Genomic DNA, 16,923 nt, shown 5'->3' with positions numbered 1-16,923 from the left:
TAAGGAAATGCTGAAACCTCACGATAAAATAAAATAAGATCTTAAGTCACACTACTATGGTGAATATTGGTGACATTGACAATGTCTTAAGTAGCAGAATTTAAGTAACAAATCCGTACTAAATATTTAAGTTGGTACCGCAGTCCAGTATAGGTCAAAACATAGTTATTAATAATAGTCAGATGACAGATGGATTATACTAAATTTCACTAATTACTACCATTAATTGATAGGTCGTCCTCAGTTACTTATGCTCACAATTTTTCGAATAATATAACTCAAAGAATGTAAACCTTGCATGATCGCCATATAGAATATTCGTATTTTCAGTAAATATTCCTCTTCAGAGCAATAGCATAACACTCAATCAGAAAAGCTGTTAGGAAGCTGGTTAACTCGGGTATAAATCTGCGTTTGGTCTCACAATTTATGAAACACTCACAATGGGTGTGGTATGTGGGGGGGGGGTCGAGGAGGGAGTGGGCGTGAACGATGGTGTGTTACACCATAACACTAGTTTCTCGTCAACTTTATGGAGTGACAGTACTGTAACAGAAATTAAGTCGTTGGCAGTAAGATGCGAGCATAGACCAATTTGCTGCCATTAAATGGAATATGCTGGGACTGTGCTGTGTGTAAGTTGAGGAGTTAGTAATGATGCTCTTCACTCACTACTGAGCAGTTCTGTGATTGGCAGAAATTAAGGATGACCTGTAACCAGATGTAGCCGTAGTTTTTCGTTCAGAAGCATATGGATAGCCTCTGCAAATTCTAGAACCATCTACACACCTGTGCTGCCACGGTAGAACTAAATAATGCCTCGCTTGTGTAGAGTGGTTCTAATTTAACCCTGAATTTAGTGTCATTTCTGCAGCTGATTAATTTAAATCCAGAACAAAAAAGTACGTATGTCGTTTAAAGTTCATAAATGTACACAAATAATTGCTCAATCATGAGTACAGAGAAATTAGTGGTGATAGAATGTGAATTTTAAGGTTTCCACAGAGCTCTTGCAGGCCTTGATCTCACTGCTTTTATCTGGTTCGTTCAACATACAGTTTATGTCCAATCACTCGTATGAAGAACAATGTTTCCCATTTGTGGGAATTACTTTTAAAGAACAAAAATACTTCGAATTTTCACAGAACTTTGGGAGTCCAGATATTGTCTCAAAATCTCTTGTTCATAAGAATATTTGGTTTTGCTAAAGACTGTGGTGTCACCGCCAGACACCACACTTGCTAGGTCGCTAGTATACGTCGGACCCGCGTGTCGCCATTGTCAGCGATTGCAGACTGAGCGCCGCCACACGGCAGGTCTAGAGAGACTTCCTAGCACTCGCCCCAGTTGTACAGCCGACTTTGCTAGAGATGGTTCACTGACAAATTACGCTCTCATTGGCCGAGACGATAGTTAGCATAGCCTTCAGCTACGTCATTTGCTACGACCTAGCAAGGCGCCATTATCATTTGCTATTTATCGTGTGATGCATGTACCGTCAGACCGATGTTCACCAATTGTGGATTAAAGTTAAGTATTCCAGCAGCAACGTACATTATTGGCTATATTAATTACCTTGTACAGTTCCAGACCTCACGCCAGCCTGCGTGAGCTTAAACGCGTGCATTTCGGCTACCAATCATAGTGGCTTGGCTGTCTTGCCAAGTCACAACGGATTGGCGACGAGGATTTTGCGATCATATTGATTTTCCTGGTTTACTTGTGTCATGGCTTCGCCACAATCTCCAGATGTATGAATTTTGTCGCTTGCAGAATCAGCAGACGCAGGCCTTATTGGATGCCCTTGGACAGCTCGTCCAGGGTCAACGTGCAATGCAAAACGATGCGGCAGCCGCCGCTCCACCGCTCACGCAGCCACAACACGCTTTTGCACGGCCTTTTCGTTCTTTTGATGCGGCACTGGAAAGCTGGACGGAGTGGTCACGCCAATTTGGATTCCATCTCGCCGCCTACAGAATTCAAGGTAACGAGCGGCAGCCTTTTCTCCTTTCCTCCGTAGGCGTCATAACCTACCGTGTGATAGTGAAATTATTTCCCCGACGCGACGTAGTAACTCTGTCCTACGAAGAAATTTTGTCTGCATTAGATGCATATTTCAAAGAATCAGTCAATGTAGTTGCGAAAAGGTATACCTTCTTTCGTACAAAACGTACGGCCGGTCAGACTAATAGGGAGTGGGTTGCAACCTTGCAAGGCCTTACTAGGGATTGTGCTTTTGAGTGTGAATGTGGACTCCCTTATTCAGATACTATGGTGCGTGATGCAATTGCACAGAACGTTTCTGATGTTCGTATACGGGAACAGATTTTGAAACTAGTCAATCCCTCCCTTCAACAAGTGATGGACATATTGGATCGGCAGGACACACTTGACTTTGCTCAGGAATCATTTGAAACTGTGGTGTCACCGCCAGACACCACACTTTAAATCGGCCGCGGTCCGCTAGTATATGACGGAGCCGCGTGTCGCCACTGTCAGTGATGGCAGACCGAGCGCCGCCACACGGCAGGTCTAGAGAGACGTACTAGCACTCGCCCCAGTTGTACAGCCGACTTTGCTAGCGATGCTACATTGACAAATACGCTCTCATTTGCCGAGACGATAGTTATCATAGCCTTCAGCTACGTCATTTGCTACGACCTAGCAAGGCGCCATAGCATTTGATAATTAATATTGTGAAGCCTGAACAGGAACAAACAAGAGCGATGTTCTACAATTGTGGATTAAAGTTAAGTATTCTACCAGTTACACTGTTACACTGTTACACTGATCTTACTGAGAAAGGAGGCAGTGTATGAGCGATATTTCCGTGGTGCTGCTGTGCAGTTGATTTGTGCTGAAAAGAATAATATGTGCCGACTACCGATCAAGTCAATTCAAGAAGAGGATTTCAGACAAACAGTCGAACAGAAGATTGCTGAGTCAGATTGCCTAACGGATAGTCAGAGGGAACAATTATTCAATATATTAACATAATATGAGTCAGTTTTCGATGAGAAGCCCGGAATTACTAGAGGATATGTTTGTACATTACAGATTAAGCCCCATAAGACATTTTGCCGCACACACTATCCCATTCCCTGGCGATTAAAACAACCAGTTCAGGAAGAGATACAAAAAATGTTAAACTGGAATCTTACTGAACCGTCGAACAGCCCATATTGTTCTCCGTTGCTTGTTGTACCAAAGCCAGGAGGAAAAGTTCGATTGGTATTAGATGCAAGGGAAATAAACAAAATTATAGTACCTGTGCGCACACATACGGAGAACATCGATGAGTTAATACAGAAATTTCAAGATGTATCCTGTTTAACCAGTATTGATTTGAGAAGTTCGTTCTGGCAAGTCCAGTTAGACAAGGACTCAAGAAAATATACTGCTTTTATATATGGAGGGAGAAGCTATCAGTTGAAGGTCGTTCCGTTTGGTCTCAATATCAGCTCTGGAGTTTTTATTTCTGTGTTGGACTATGCCCTAGGACCAGAACTACGTAGTCGAATAACAATTTTTGTGGACGATGTATTAATTGCCTCTAAAACTTGGGAGGAACATGTACAACTTATTAGGAGGATTTTTGCTATGTTCAAACAAACTGGTATAACTGCAAATCTAAAAAAAATCCCAATTTTCTCTACAGAGAATTAAATTCTTAGGACATATGATTAATGCAAAAGGCATTCTTCCAACAGAAGCGAAGATTAGTGCGATAAAAAATTTTCCAACTCCAAGAAACAGAAGACAACTGAAAGACTTTATAGGCTTGGCTTCGTTTTTCGTCGATTTATTAAAACTCAAGCAATGAACTATGAAGCACTAAACCGGCTCCTGAGGAAAGATGTACCATGGAAATGGTCTAATGATTGTGAAAAGGCTTTTTGTGAAATTATGGGTCAACTGATAAATGCTCCGTTATTATACCACCCTGATATGAATGTCGGATTCTGGTTAGTCACTGATTCATCAGATGTCGGATTAGGATCTTGTTTATTTCAAATTAGGTACATCGATGGTGTAAAAACCTTTTGTCCAATTGCATTTGCTAGCAGAGTTTTATCCACCTGTGAAAGAGCATATACCACTACGGAATTGGAAGCTTTAGCAGTTATTTGGTCTTTGAAAAGGTTTAATTATTACGTATATGGCTCAAGGATAGCCGTTTATTGGGACCACCAATCGCCAGCCTTTTTACAAACTTGTAAGTTGCTGCATCCTCGCTTGTCAAGGTGGACGCTGGCGCTGCAAGAACATCAGTTTCAAAGTATTCATGTAGCCGGAAAAGAAAATATTATAGCTGACGCGTTGTCAAGATCTCCAGAAGGAATAACACCTGAACTGGATGTAAATAATGAGGCAGAATTTCCAGTGCTTCTTCTTCAAGAATATAATTACAAGTTATATTATTTTCATTTATGTAAGACAATGGCTCAGCTTCAGAAGGAGGATCGACGATGGAATGCTATAATACGACAATTCAATCAACAAAATCCTATGGTCAATTTGGAATACTACCGGCTTGTGAATAATATTTTATTTTTTAAATCTGGGAAGGCTGAGAATCCAAAGTGGTGTGTCTGCATACCCGAAGAATATGAAGAACGATTAATTTGATTTACATATTTGACCTGGGGTCATGTTGGTGTTGTAAAGTGTGCTAATAAGATTAGATATTATTGTTACTTCCCAAATATAAGACGAAAAGTGCACAAAGTCATACAGAAATGTATTCTCTGTCAAAAGGCTAAGCCGGACAACAAGGGAAATAAAATTGCGCTTCACTCAATAATACCTGAAGCACCAAGATCACTTATATCATGTGATATTTGTGGACCACTTCCTAGAGCCAGAGGTGGTGTTAAGTACATTATTGGATTCTGTGATGTGTTTACAAAATATGTTAAACTATATCCTATAAAATCAGCAACTACAAGAGCTGCCGCAGTAAAGTTTGTAAATGACTACATTCCTCATGCAGGGATTCCAAAATCTATAATCTCCGCCAATGCGAAGATATTTACTGGATATTTATGGAGAAAATTAGTATCACAACTAGGAATAAAACAGATATTTACATCTTGCTATCATCCACAAGGGAATTTAATTGAACGGTTTTTTCGAGAACTAAACAGATTCATGAGAACGTACTGTCATGATAAACAAACTACCTGGATAAACTATTTGACCGAGTTTGAGCAGATTTATAAAAATTTACCTCATAGTTCTACAAACTTTACCCCGAATGAACTGATGTTCAGAGATAACGAAAGAAACTTTTGGGTAGATAACTTGCCTGAACCCGAGGACACCAAAATGTCATGGGAAGAAAAAATTCGCAATGCTCTCATTAATATTACGAAGAAAGCAAGACAGCGAAAGGAAATCCATGACAGAAACATCAAACGGATTCAGACTTCCAATATCGGACAGAAAATTCTTTTAAGAAGACACATCAAGTCATCAAGGTTGAAGAAGACCATCAGAGAGTGGAATCTAATTTATACTGGTCCATATATAATAGTTGATATACCGAATCCTGGTGCGTATTTATTAGCATATCCGGATTCTGGAAGAATAAAGGGATTATTTCCCCATGTAGACCTAAAGAGGTACTTTTAAGGAAAGTGTTTCAAATTAAATGAAAAGTCTGTATGAAGTAATTGAGTGTTAAAAAAAAATAATTGAAGTGCGAAGGACAGAATGTCTCAGCTACTGTGATAGGTTAAATGACAGCATGCCAAGCATCTGTGATAGTTTAATGAACAGTAAGCGATTGCTTCTGTGATAGTATAGGAATATTTAGAAAAGTAAGTGGAACTGTAGCTATTACTGCTGTGAAGACTTACGGATTATCTGTCTACACGATGATCACCAAAGAAGCTTATACGTGTGAAATAATATACATTCAGGGAGTGTTAACCTCCAGTGAGCATAAGTTTACTGAAACTATATGATCGAATACGGCGCTTGCGTGTGAAGTTAGTGTTTGTAAACTGACAGTTCACAGGAGAACAAATGAACCGCGTTAGGAAATTAGAGTCGATTGCTACTGTCCACAGATACAAAGACTCGCTGTTTTTTTTTTTTTTTTTTTTTTTTTTTTTTTTTTTTTTGCGCGAGCTAAATTCTATTCAAGAGAATTTAATTAACCAGCTTAGTGTGTGTTCATAAAATTAGAGTTAATAAGAAAGTTCTTCATTGAATTTGTAATAATGTTTCATTTTCCAGTTGGATTTGTTTATTGTTATATTGCATTCATATATGTTCATGAGAACATGCGGCATTTGGATTATAAAAGAGAAAAATTTGATCATCATATATACTAATTAAGATTAATTTCAGCTGAAGAGGTCATGCAGCAAGACTTAATTAAACGTTCTCTTTCAGCAAAATTTCATTTTAATCATGTATGAGTAAGATATAATTTTTTTTTTTTGAAATTGTCTCAAATAATAAAGTTTTTAATATTCTGACATGCTATCCACATTCGTACTTGAAACCAAATTAGGAAAGATTCAGATCTACTTCCACCTGGAAAAGCCAACGAAAAAACAAATTAAATAAATAAACCATTAAAACCAGGATTAGAACCTTTCGGCTTACTCAAGAAGGTGGATGAAATTATCCATGTTTTCAAAATTGTTTTCCGATCTGGAGTTGTGATATTGTGCAACTATAGTATCGATTAAGACACCTAGGTGTGGAAAGTATAAGACGAATGGATTTTCCCATTCCTCAGATGCAAGATTGAATGGATCAGGTCCATATTTGAGTTCAAAATGAATTTGGAAAATTCGACTAACCCTTCTCTTCCAGGAATCTTTAATAGTTGACCATTCCTTAGACGAATTTCGATTGTTTCATGCCACAATCCTGAGTACCTGTTCCTGAGGTTCCTTCTGGTCTCTCAAATCCGTTACGTCTCCTGTCCGGTACGCCAATGCGACGCCTGTCCTCCGTGCCGTGTCCCATGTTCCTGTTCGATCAGTTTCACCGCAGTTCAGCAAGACATCGATGAAGAAAATTTTTCAGAAGATTGTAAAAAAAATTTGCATGTGTAAAGTTTTTTTTTTTTTTTTGGCTATAAGGCAGATTTTATCTTTCCTATGAATTCTAGATAACTCTCAAATTTTTAAATTACTCTGTCTTTCATATCATCTGTGATACCTAGTTGGGGTCTAAGCCTCCAGGTTTACCGGGGTTTCCCTGTGAAGGCCAGTTCCTGAATAGGTAGACCTGATTAACAACTATATAAGTCCATCTTCCCTGGTTGTGTATGTGGGATGCGGGTATGCCCCAGTGCACGTGAAAGCAACAACTAGGTATCTAGTAACGAAGATACAAAATCTCTTTCAATTCTTGCAAAAAAAAAAAATCTTACTAACTTCTTAAAATTTATAGGAACGTATGTTCCACAAATTCTAACGAGTTAGCTAAGCCAATAGTTAGCCCGCAAAGTGGATACATATCAACTTTGCTCGCTGCGAGGGGCGATGTAATGTCTCTTGCAGCGGTCTCTCCGCGATATTTTCAGAAATTTTATAAATTATATAACTCAGTACATATCTCGAAATATCTCTTCTTATCTTACCGATTATCAATGCAAAGTAGTTTCAAGCCCAATTATTCCTTGGAGCGTCCATTTACTCCATGGAATAGCTTCTCTGCTATCTATGTTTTCCCTTATGAAATGAATAGGGGACTTCTTGCCGATTAGTCATGAAAGAAGGATGTATATGTATGTATTGTTGAGTTAGTCGCCCTCTTGATGAGATTCTGTATGAGAAGGAATTTAATACATGAACTAAACTAAAGTGAGTGTGTTCCCGTATTATTTAACTGATTATTATTGACAGTGTCTGCTTGCTACGCTGTGTTGCATGGGATCAGTGGGGAACGTCTGATTTACACTGGACGAACCTGCCGTTTTGTATGCTCAAGATATCCAGTTACTTCAAATAAATAGGCTAACACGGTCTTACCAGCAGATCTCCGGTCTTCCCCATGTGATCACCGAAAGTTAATAATTATTACAAATGTTTTCAGGAGATCGACTGACAATTTTCGTCGCACCGAGACTTCGAAATTGCTTCACTGCCTTATGGAATTTAAGTTAAGCTCTATTTAATCAGGACAGAACAGTATTGAACTGTGTGAATGTGATAAGCCTGCTTTGTCAATGAAAATTCCCTTAATATACGCATGTTTTTACTATCCTGATCAGTGAAGCTAAATCAGGCCGGTGTGAGAGAGGTTTTTAAATTTTAGATCCCACACAAGATATATTAAAAGGTCGCTAGAACATTACACGATTTGGAATCACAAGGTGTAATTGAACGTGTGCAGGCTTCTCTCAGGGCTTCACCCTTAGTAATATTGCAAAAACCTTCCGGAAAATTGAGACTTTGTGTGGACTTCAAGGCAACAATGAATCCACAACTAGTGAATGAAACTTTTCCTTTACCCCGCCCGGAAGATCTTTTTGACAAACTGTGCCCGGGTAAATATTTCTCGAAGTTGGACCTAGCAGATGCGTACTTACAAATACCGGTGGACGAAGAATCCCAGCGCGTTTTGGTGGTTAACACGCATCTTGGTTTGTATCGATTCAAACGACTGCCATTCGGGTGTGCATCCGCCCCTGCCTTGTTTCAGCACTATCTACAAACTGTGCGTCGGTCCCTACTGCAGCAAACTATCTGGACGATATTGTGATCTCCGGAAAGATGGAAGAAGAACATTTAGTTAATCTCAGAACATTATTTCAGGTCTTGCAACAAAATGGTCTTCGCTTGCAGAAGGACAAATGTGTGTTTTTTGCTCGTGACTTACCCTATCTGGGACATGTACTCAATGCCCATGGCATACATCCCAGTCCCGAGCACCTCCGTGCCATACAAGACTTGCCTTCGCTGCAGAATTTGAAGCAGCTACAGAGTGTGCTGGGAAAAATAAATTACTACCATACATATGTGCGCCACTCCTCTTCTATTTCAGCTCCGCTTCATCGCTTACGCCGTAAAGGTGTTCCGTTCGTCTGGACGACGGAATGCGAACGCGCCTTTCGCCAGTTGAAATCGGCGTTGCTTTCTAATACTTGCCTTACGCCATTCGATCCCCGGAAGCTCCTGTTGTTGATGGTGGATGCATCGAATTTCGGGATCGGTGCTGTGCTTGCGCACAAAGATGGTTCGCACGATCGCCCTATTGCCTTTGCGTCCAAATTGCTCTCGTCTGCGCAAAGAAATTATTCACAGATCGAGAAAGAAGCATTGGCTCTCGTATTTGGTGTTACCAAGTTTCATGATTTCTTGTATGGTCGTCACTTTACCATCGGCATAGACCACAAACCTTTGAAATCGCTTTTTCATCCGACCAAGCCTGTACCTCCACGTGCAGCGCAGAAATACATTCGCTGGTCTATTTTCCTCTCGCAGTACCGCTACGATATCTTGTATCGGTCCACTGCTAAGCATGGAAACGCCGATGCGTTGTCCCGTTTGCCTGTTGCTGAGGATAGAGCATTCGATTCCTCCGAACTTGCTTGCCTGCTCATTGATTCGGAAACCGATGACGTGGTAGACTCGTTTCCGATTGATTTTCGTCGTGTAGCTACAGCTACAGCTGCCGACCCTGTCCTTGCTACCGTTCTGCGTTTTGTTGCTACGCAATGGCCCTTGTCAAAGTCACGGATCGAGGATCTGTTGGTTCGCCGATTTTTTGCTCACAAGGAGAGACTTTTTGTACGACGTGGTGTTTTGCTGTTGCGTTCTGATAATGATCAGTCCAGGGTCGTGGTCCCACGTTCGTTACAGTCCTCTATCTTAAAGCTTCTCCACCAAGGACATTGGGGTATAGTGACAACGAAACAACTTGCTCGTCAGCAATGTACGTCGTTCGGAATCGATGCTGCGATTACGAATATGTGCTCTTCTTGCATGGCGTGTGCCGAACAACAATCCGCACCACCGCGGAAATTCTTTGCATGGCCAAAAGCCACTTTCCCTTGGCAACGCTTACACATCGATTTTGCTGGTCCATTCTGGAATGCTCGATGGTTGGTTCTGGTAGCTTCATTCAGTAATTTTCCTTTTGTTGTCCGGATGTCTTCCACGACGTCATCTGCCACCATCCGAGCGTTATCCGCTATCTTTTGCATTGAAGGTCTTCCACAGACTATTGTTTCCGACAATGGCCCACAATTCATGTCCGCAGAATTTCAGTCATTCTGCAAGGCCAATGGTATTCAACATCTGACGTCCGCGCCGTTTTCGCCACAGTCAAACGGTGCCGCTGAACGATTGGTCAGGACTTTCAAGTCACAGATGTTGAAGCTGAAAGAGTCGCATTCTCGGGAGGAGGCGTTATTGCTCTTTTTGTCCTCGTATCGCTCTCAGCCCCGAGATGGTCGCTCGCCGGCTGAATTGCTTCACGGTCGCCCTCATCGAACCTTGATGTCTTTGCTACATCCGCCGCATCAGGTTCCTGTGCAGCGGCAGACACCTGCTTTTGCCCCAGGCGACGTTGTATATTATCGCAACTATCGAGGTTCACGGCGTTGGCTCGCAGGGCGCATTCTTCGCTGCCTCGGCCGCGCTATGTATCTGGTTTTGGGGGCCTCTGGTGAGGTGCGTCGGCATCTCAATCAGCTGCGCCTCTGTCGTCGCACGGGATCTGCCGCTCCCCGTCTGCTTTCAGCGACGGTGCCGTCCGGTCAGCGCACTGGGGACCCATCTACTGGCCCGCCTCAGCCCCAGGTGTCACCGACGATGCCTTCCATTTTGTCCCATGGCGGCGCGCCGCCGCCGCCTGTTTTTCCGCCGGCGAAGCCCGAAGTGGACTCGTCGCTGCAACCGCCGAGCGCCTCCCTGGGTCACGCGCCGCCGATCGCTTCCCGTGACCAGTTGTCCTCCGCCATGGAACCCTTGCCCGCTCCGGTCCATCTGTCGTCTTCGCCCGTCGGGTGCTCCGACCCGATGGAGGTCGAGCCTTCGGCCCCTCCTGTCTCTCTACGGGCGCGTACACCGCATGTTGACGTGCATCCTGGACTAGGTTTCCAGGTGTTTCCTAGCTCCCCTCGGACCGAATGGCGGGGTGCGGGTGGCACAGCCTCGCCTGTTGTTGGGCTCCCCACCTCGTCGCATTCGTCAACATGGGGTCCTCCCCACGGCGGGCGGAAGCCTTATAATACAACCGTACGCCGATTTGCGGGGGAGGAATGTGGTGTCGCCACCAGACACCACACTTGCTAGGTGGTAGCCTTTAAATCGGCCGCGGTCTGCTAGTATACGTCGGACCCGCGTGTCGCCACTGTCAGTGATTGCAGACCGAGCGCCGCCACACGGCAGGTCTAGAGAGACTTCCTAGCACTCGCCCCAGTTGTACAGCCGACTTTGCTAGAGATGGTTCACTGACAAATTACGCTCTCATTTGCCGAGACGATAGTTAGCATAGCCTTCAGCTACGTCATTTGCTACGACCTAGCAAGGCGCCATTATCATTTGCTATTTATCTTGTGATGCATGTACCGTCAGACCGATGTTCACCAATTGTGGATTAAAGTTAAGTATTCCAGCAGCAACGTACATTATTGGCTATATTAATTACCTTGTCCAGTTCCAGACCTCACGCCAGCCTGCGTGAGCTTAAACGCGTGCTTTTCGGCTACCAATCATAGTGGCTTGGCTGTCTTGCCAAGTCATAACAATGACTACTGGAATGACTTACGTCACACAGTAAGTTAATTCAGATTCTAATGACAGTGGTAGTGATCCTGAAATGTCACTTACAGTAATAAAATTGAGTACTAAGCATTAAGGACTGATGAACCTCTAGTGACATGTTTCCTAGCATTTGCAAAATTGCGATGTTGATATACACGTAGACTGTTTACCATAAAGAACAGTGTTCTCTAGTGATCTCTCGTGGTATCAAGTTTTTATAGTCAAACGACTGTACTGCAGGGAGATTAGAGAAACTGCAAGACACCTACGTTTAGTGAGTTCCTTGCAAATCAGGCGAAACGCACTTAAGGCCATTCAGATACTTTTGGGTAAGACGGTACGTTTGGAGCACAGCTGGACAACGGAACAACCGGAACACGAAAGAATCCAAGAATTTTTGATAATTTGCTACAGTAGAATTTTAAAAATTATATGGAATATCAAATTAAGGAACGAAGGGTTTCCCGACAGAATCGGTGAAGGAAGGAGGATATGGAAAACACTGACGAGACGTAGGGACACGTTGACACGAGATGCCTTAAGCCATCAGAGAATAATCTCAGTGGTACTAGTGGAAACAGTAGTGGAAACTGTAGGGGTCAGAAAAAAATTTTAATGCATCAGCAAACCAATAACTGAGAATGTAGGTTTCAAATGTTACCCCAAGATGAAGAGGTTAGCACAGGTGAGGAATTCGTGGCAGGCCACATGAAAAAAAAAGTAGAAAGCCAGAAAATCTGGTAAGGGAATGCAATGGCTTAGTCCTGTTAAATTGCAGATCTATGAATGGTAAAGAAGGGGAGGATTCCTGATCACACGAATACTGGGTAATACGAACGGTACCAAAAAACGCTGTAACTGGATTAGGATTTGTCATGCATGGAAAAATCGTGCAGAGAGAGAGAGAGAGAGAGAGAGAGTTACTGCGAATAATTCAGTGTTCTCGTCAGAACCACCTACAAACCACAGACTACTACAGTATCTCAGGTATACATGCCAACGTGACAAGCAGAGGGTGATTAGGAAGAGAAAGTGTGTGAGAAAACTGGACGTTTTATTCGTTAGGTAGAGGAAAATGATTAAAATCATGGAGCATTAGAACAGGGTAGTATGGGAGGGAATAAAAGAAAAATTTGCGACGGCATATCGACACTGTAGTAGGAATGAAAGAGAGGATTTGATTGATTTCTGCAATAACTTATAGCTAGTCACAACGAATATATTGCTCAGATATCACAAGAGGAGAAGGTGTACATGGTGGAGGTCGAGAGATATGAGAGAATTCCAGCTTGAATAATCACGTTCAGTCAGATTTGGAAATCATTTATTGGATTCTAAGGAGCAGCAAGATGCGGATTCGGACACGTACTGCAATTTTGTAATGATGGAAGGTAGGCTGAAGTTTACTAGAATTGCCCATAAAAATCAGTGGGGAGAGAAATGGCATAAGGAAGAACTGAGGACTGATGACAAGCGGGTGAACTTCTCCAAGGCTGTAGAGACTACCGTGAAGAATACTACGCTATTCAATTAAGTTGAAGAGGAATGTATTATCCACAAAAATGGTAGTGACAGAAGTCAGACAAATAAACACAAAAAATAAGGTAACTGCGGAGAAACTTAGGGTAACAGAATAAATATTTAATTTAATCAACGACAGAAGCACGTACCAAAATATTCAGGGAAAGAATGGCGTACAGCTAATTACGACAGTCAGGAATGAAATAAATAGAAAGCGCAGGGAAGCCAAGCCGGAATGTCTACAGGAAAGTTACGAAGAAGTCTAAAAGGAAATGGTCGTAAGAAGGACTGATTTAGCATATAGTAAATCATAACAACTTTTGGTGAAATTAAGATCATCAACATTAATGATGCAAGAAGAATCCCAGTGTCATATGCAGAGAAGATAGTGGATGTGAGGAAAGAGTACACTGAAGGCTTCTACAAAGTGGGAGGCCTTGTATGAGAATGTGATAGAAGAAAAACTCAGAGTCGATATTAAAGATATAGGGGATCCAGTATTAACAGTCAGATCTTAACTGAGCTTTCGAAGACCTGAGTTCACACAATTCGTAAGGGATTGATGACACGACTTCTTAACGTCTCGTGCATCCAAAATGCTAATCAGATTAATGAACAGCAGAGTGGAAAAGAAAACTGGCGAAAAGTTAGTTTACGGTGATTTGATATTAGGAAAATAAATGCAAAAGAAAGTAAATGCAGTTTGTCGTTTTGCTTGATAATGGAGAAAGACTCAAGAAAAATCAAGGCATGTTCATTGGATTCTTTGACCTAGAAAAGGTCATTGACACTGTGTAGTGAGCAAGATGTTCAAAATCACTAGAAAAAATATATATATATATAAGCAGCAGGGAAAGATGGTAGCATAACTAGTTTTTGTAAAAAGTGAAACTCTCGGAAGTAGTGGTTTGCAATATGTCACGATAAGTGGACGTGTAGAACAGTGGAACTATAATAAGATTTAAATGCCAGAGAGGTGGGATGCCGACAGCAGGCCCCACAGCGCCCTCTTTTCTGAGACGTGGAAAGGTGTAACGAAGTGCCACTATGCCTAACTGACATAACTGTGTGAAATATTAGCATGTGGACGCCCTCGATTGGGGCAGAATGATTGATCTCTGGGAGACGGGGTGTCGTTCCGTCATTTTGCGACTCGTACAGCCACGCCTCTTCAACAGTGAGGGTATTTGGAATAAGTGTAGAGTAGAGGGCCGTACACAGCGCCGACAGTGCACTGGACGACAAAGTGTGACCACAGAGCGGGATGATCATCTAGTCTGATTGGCTGTAGCCGTCTATCGTGTTGGCTTGACGGTGCGCTGCAACAGATGTGGATATGTCTGCATTGACGGTTCAACACTGTCTACTGCGGGCTAGACTGGTGGCACACATACCATTGCGTCGGCTTGCACCGCCCAGAACCCACAACGTTGCAGACTACAATGGACACGTGAATGCCAAGACTGGAGTGCTGAGTACCCAAAGTACTGTTTTCGGACACGTCCCGCTTGAACTTGTCCTACAGTGATGACCTCATACGCGTTCGACACTGCCATGTGTAAGTAGCCTGTCTGTACGTTGGCACCACTATAGACTGTGCTAATACTGTCGGTAGCGAAGTAAAGACATAGTTTGATATAGTGAACACAAACGGGCAGACGGTGTTGTTTTGTGGCATAACGGAAAAATTTCAAGTTCGATGCTTTGGGACACCATTGCCTATAACACGTGATCACGTCTCTTGCATCTTGAGGGCCATCTGTGTAACTACCAGAGCATCAAGGAGGTTTTTCAGTCCGAGGCACTGCCTCTTTAGCAAGCCGTTACACATGCCTTATTTCTGCAGGACAATGTCCGGCCGCATGTGGCGAGGAATGTGCAAGCATTCCCCGAAGTGTGACGGGTACTATTGCTTCCCTGACCTGTCCACTCTCCTGAAATATCGAACATCGAATATGTCTAGGATACGGCCGGTCAATAACTTGTTCGTTCAGGTTCTCCAAGAGCCGCAGTTGATATTTTGTGCACGCGCTGACAAACTGGGTGACATAGCGTATTCAGGCGCACTTTGATTTCATGCCATGACATCTAGTGGCTCGGACTACACGCAGTGACGCTACTCCGTACTGATTTTCAACAGCCACCCGTGTGGAGTTGCTAGTCTCCCATCGGGCGCCTCCCCGGGTGGCGGATAGGGGAACGCTCACCAGATATGGTGGGTACTGGGGAAATAAAATACCCAGGGTGGACCAAAACTATCAAGCCTCTGCCCCTCTAACAAGGGAAGGGGGTTGGCGGCAGGAACGGCATCCAGTTGAAAAAAGATTGCCAAAACAAGAGGAATGATGGATGCTTGTCAAGATAAATGTTCCGGAGTAATAGCCTCCCATTCGGATTTCCGGAGGAGGCGTTTTGCGAAGGATCCAAAGGTGTCCAAGATCAGAGTGGGAACTCTAAACGTGGATACGATGACCGGAAAGGGAAGAGAGATAGTAGACATGATGCAGAGGAGGAAGATAAAGGCTTTGTGTGTGCAAGGGAAAAGGTGGATGGGCAATAAGGGAAAGATCTTAGCTGAAGGCTATAAGCTACTTTATAGTAGTGCACGCCCGGAATCAAGAAATGGAGTTGGAGTTATTCTGCACAGAGAGCTTCAAGAGGAGATATGTGAAGTCAGCAGAGTAAATGATAGGATCATGTATGTTAAGATGATGTTTGGCGGAGAAATGGTAACAGTGCTGACAGCCTACGCAGCCCAAGCGGGATGTCCGGAGGACGAGAAGGAAATATTTTGGAGAGATTTGGATGGAGTAATGGTCGGAATACCAGAGAATGAAAGAGTGATAGGCCAGACGAAATGGCCGTGCGGTTCTAGGCGCTGCAGTCTGGAACCGCGAGACCGCTACGGTCGCAGGTTCGAATCCTGCCTCGGGCATGGATGTGTGTGATGTCCTTAGGTTGGTTAGGTTTTAGTAGTTCTAAGTTCTAGGAGACTAATGACCTCAGAAGTTCAGTACCATATTGCTCAGAACCATTTGAAAGAGTGATAGTCGGAGGGGATCTAAATGGTCATGTTGGCGGAAGGAAAGGTGGGGAAGAAAGGTGGCATGGAGAATGCGGGTATGGCGAGAGAAACGAGGAAGGAAAAAAGATAGTGGAGTTTACAGAGGCTTTTGATCTAGTGATTACAGATACCTACTTCCAAAGAAAATAAAATCCAAATTGATTACATATTATGTAGAAAAAAAATAGTGGGGAGATGCGAAATACTAACGTCATAAACGATGAAGGAATAGCAAAACAACTATATTTGGTTGTAGCGGATTGTGAGATGAAAGTATGTAAAAGGCAGAGGCACATAAATCAATTTGAAAGGAAAATTAAGTGGTGGAGATTAAAGAATCAAAATTTCAGATAGGAGTTTAGTGAAAAAGTACTGGGAAAGGTAAAATTGGCAGAGAGTGTGCAGGAGTGGTGGAAAATAAATAGTGCTGTTATAAGGAAGACCGGGGAGGAAGTGTTTGGGTTAACATCTGGGAGATGAGTGCCAAATGATAAGGAAGCATGGTGGTGGAATGAAGAGGTGCAGAAGGTTGTGTAGGAAAGGAAAGACGCTAAGAGGAAGTGGGCCGGAAGTGCTGAGGATGGGCAAGCATACGAAAGT

The 16,923-nt window shown here is 42.9% G+C and overlaps 1 protein-coding gene across 1 annotated transcript in view; it reads right to left on the bottom strand.

Moving 5' to 3' along the window:
* The window catches only part of LOC126095539 (uncharacterized), a 114,326-nt gene that overhangs the window by 84,143 nt on the left and 13,260 nt on the right, over positions 1 to 16,923 (bottom strand). The window lies entirely within an intron of this gene.

This window comes from Schistocerca cancellata, chromosome 8 (genome assembly GCF_023864275.1).
Source record: "Schistocerca cancellata isolate TAMUIC-IGC-003103 chromosome 8, iqSchCanc2.1, whole genome shotgun sequence".
NCBI classification, from domain to species: Eukaryota; Metazoa; Arthropoda; class Insecta; order Orthoptera; family Acrididae; genus Schistocerca; species Schistocerca cancellata.
Note: the sequence above shows the minus strand (reverse complement) of the source record. Positions and strands in the feature narration are given on the sequence as shown.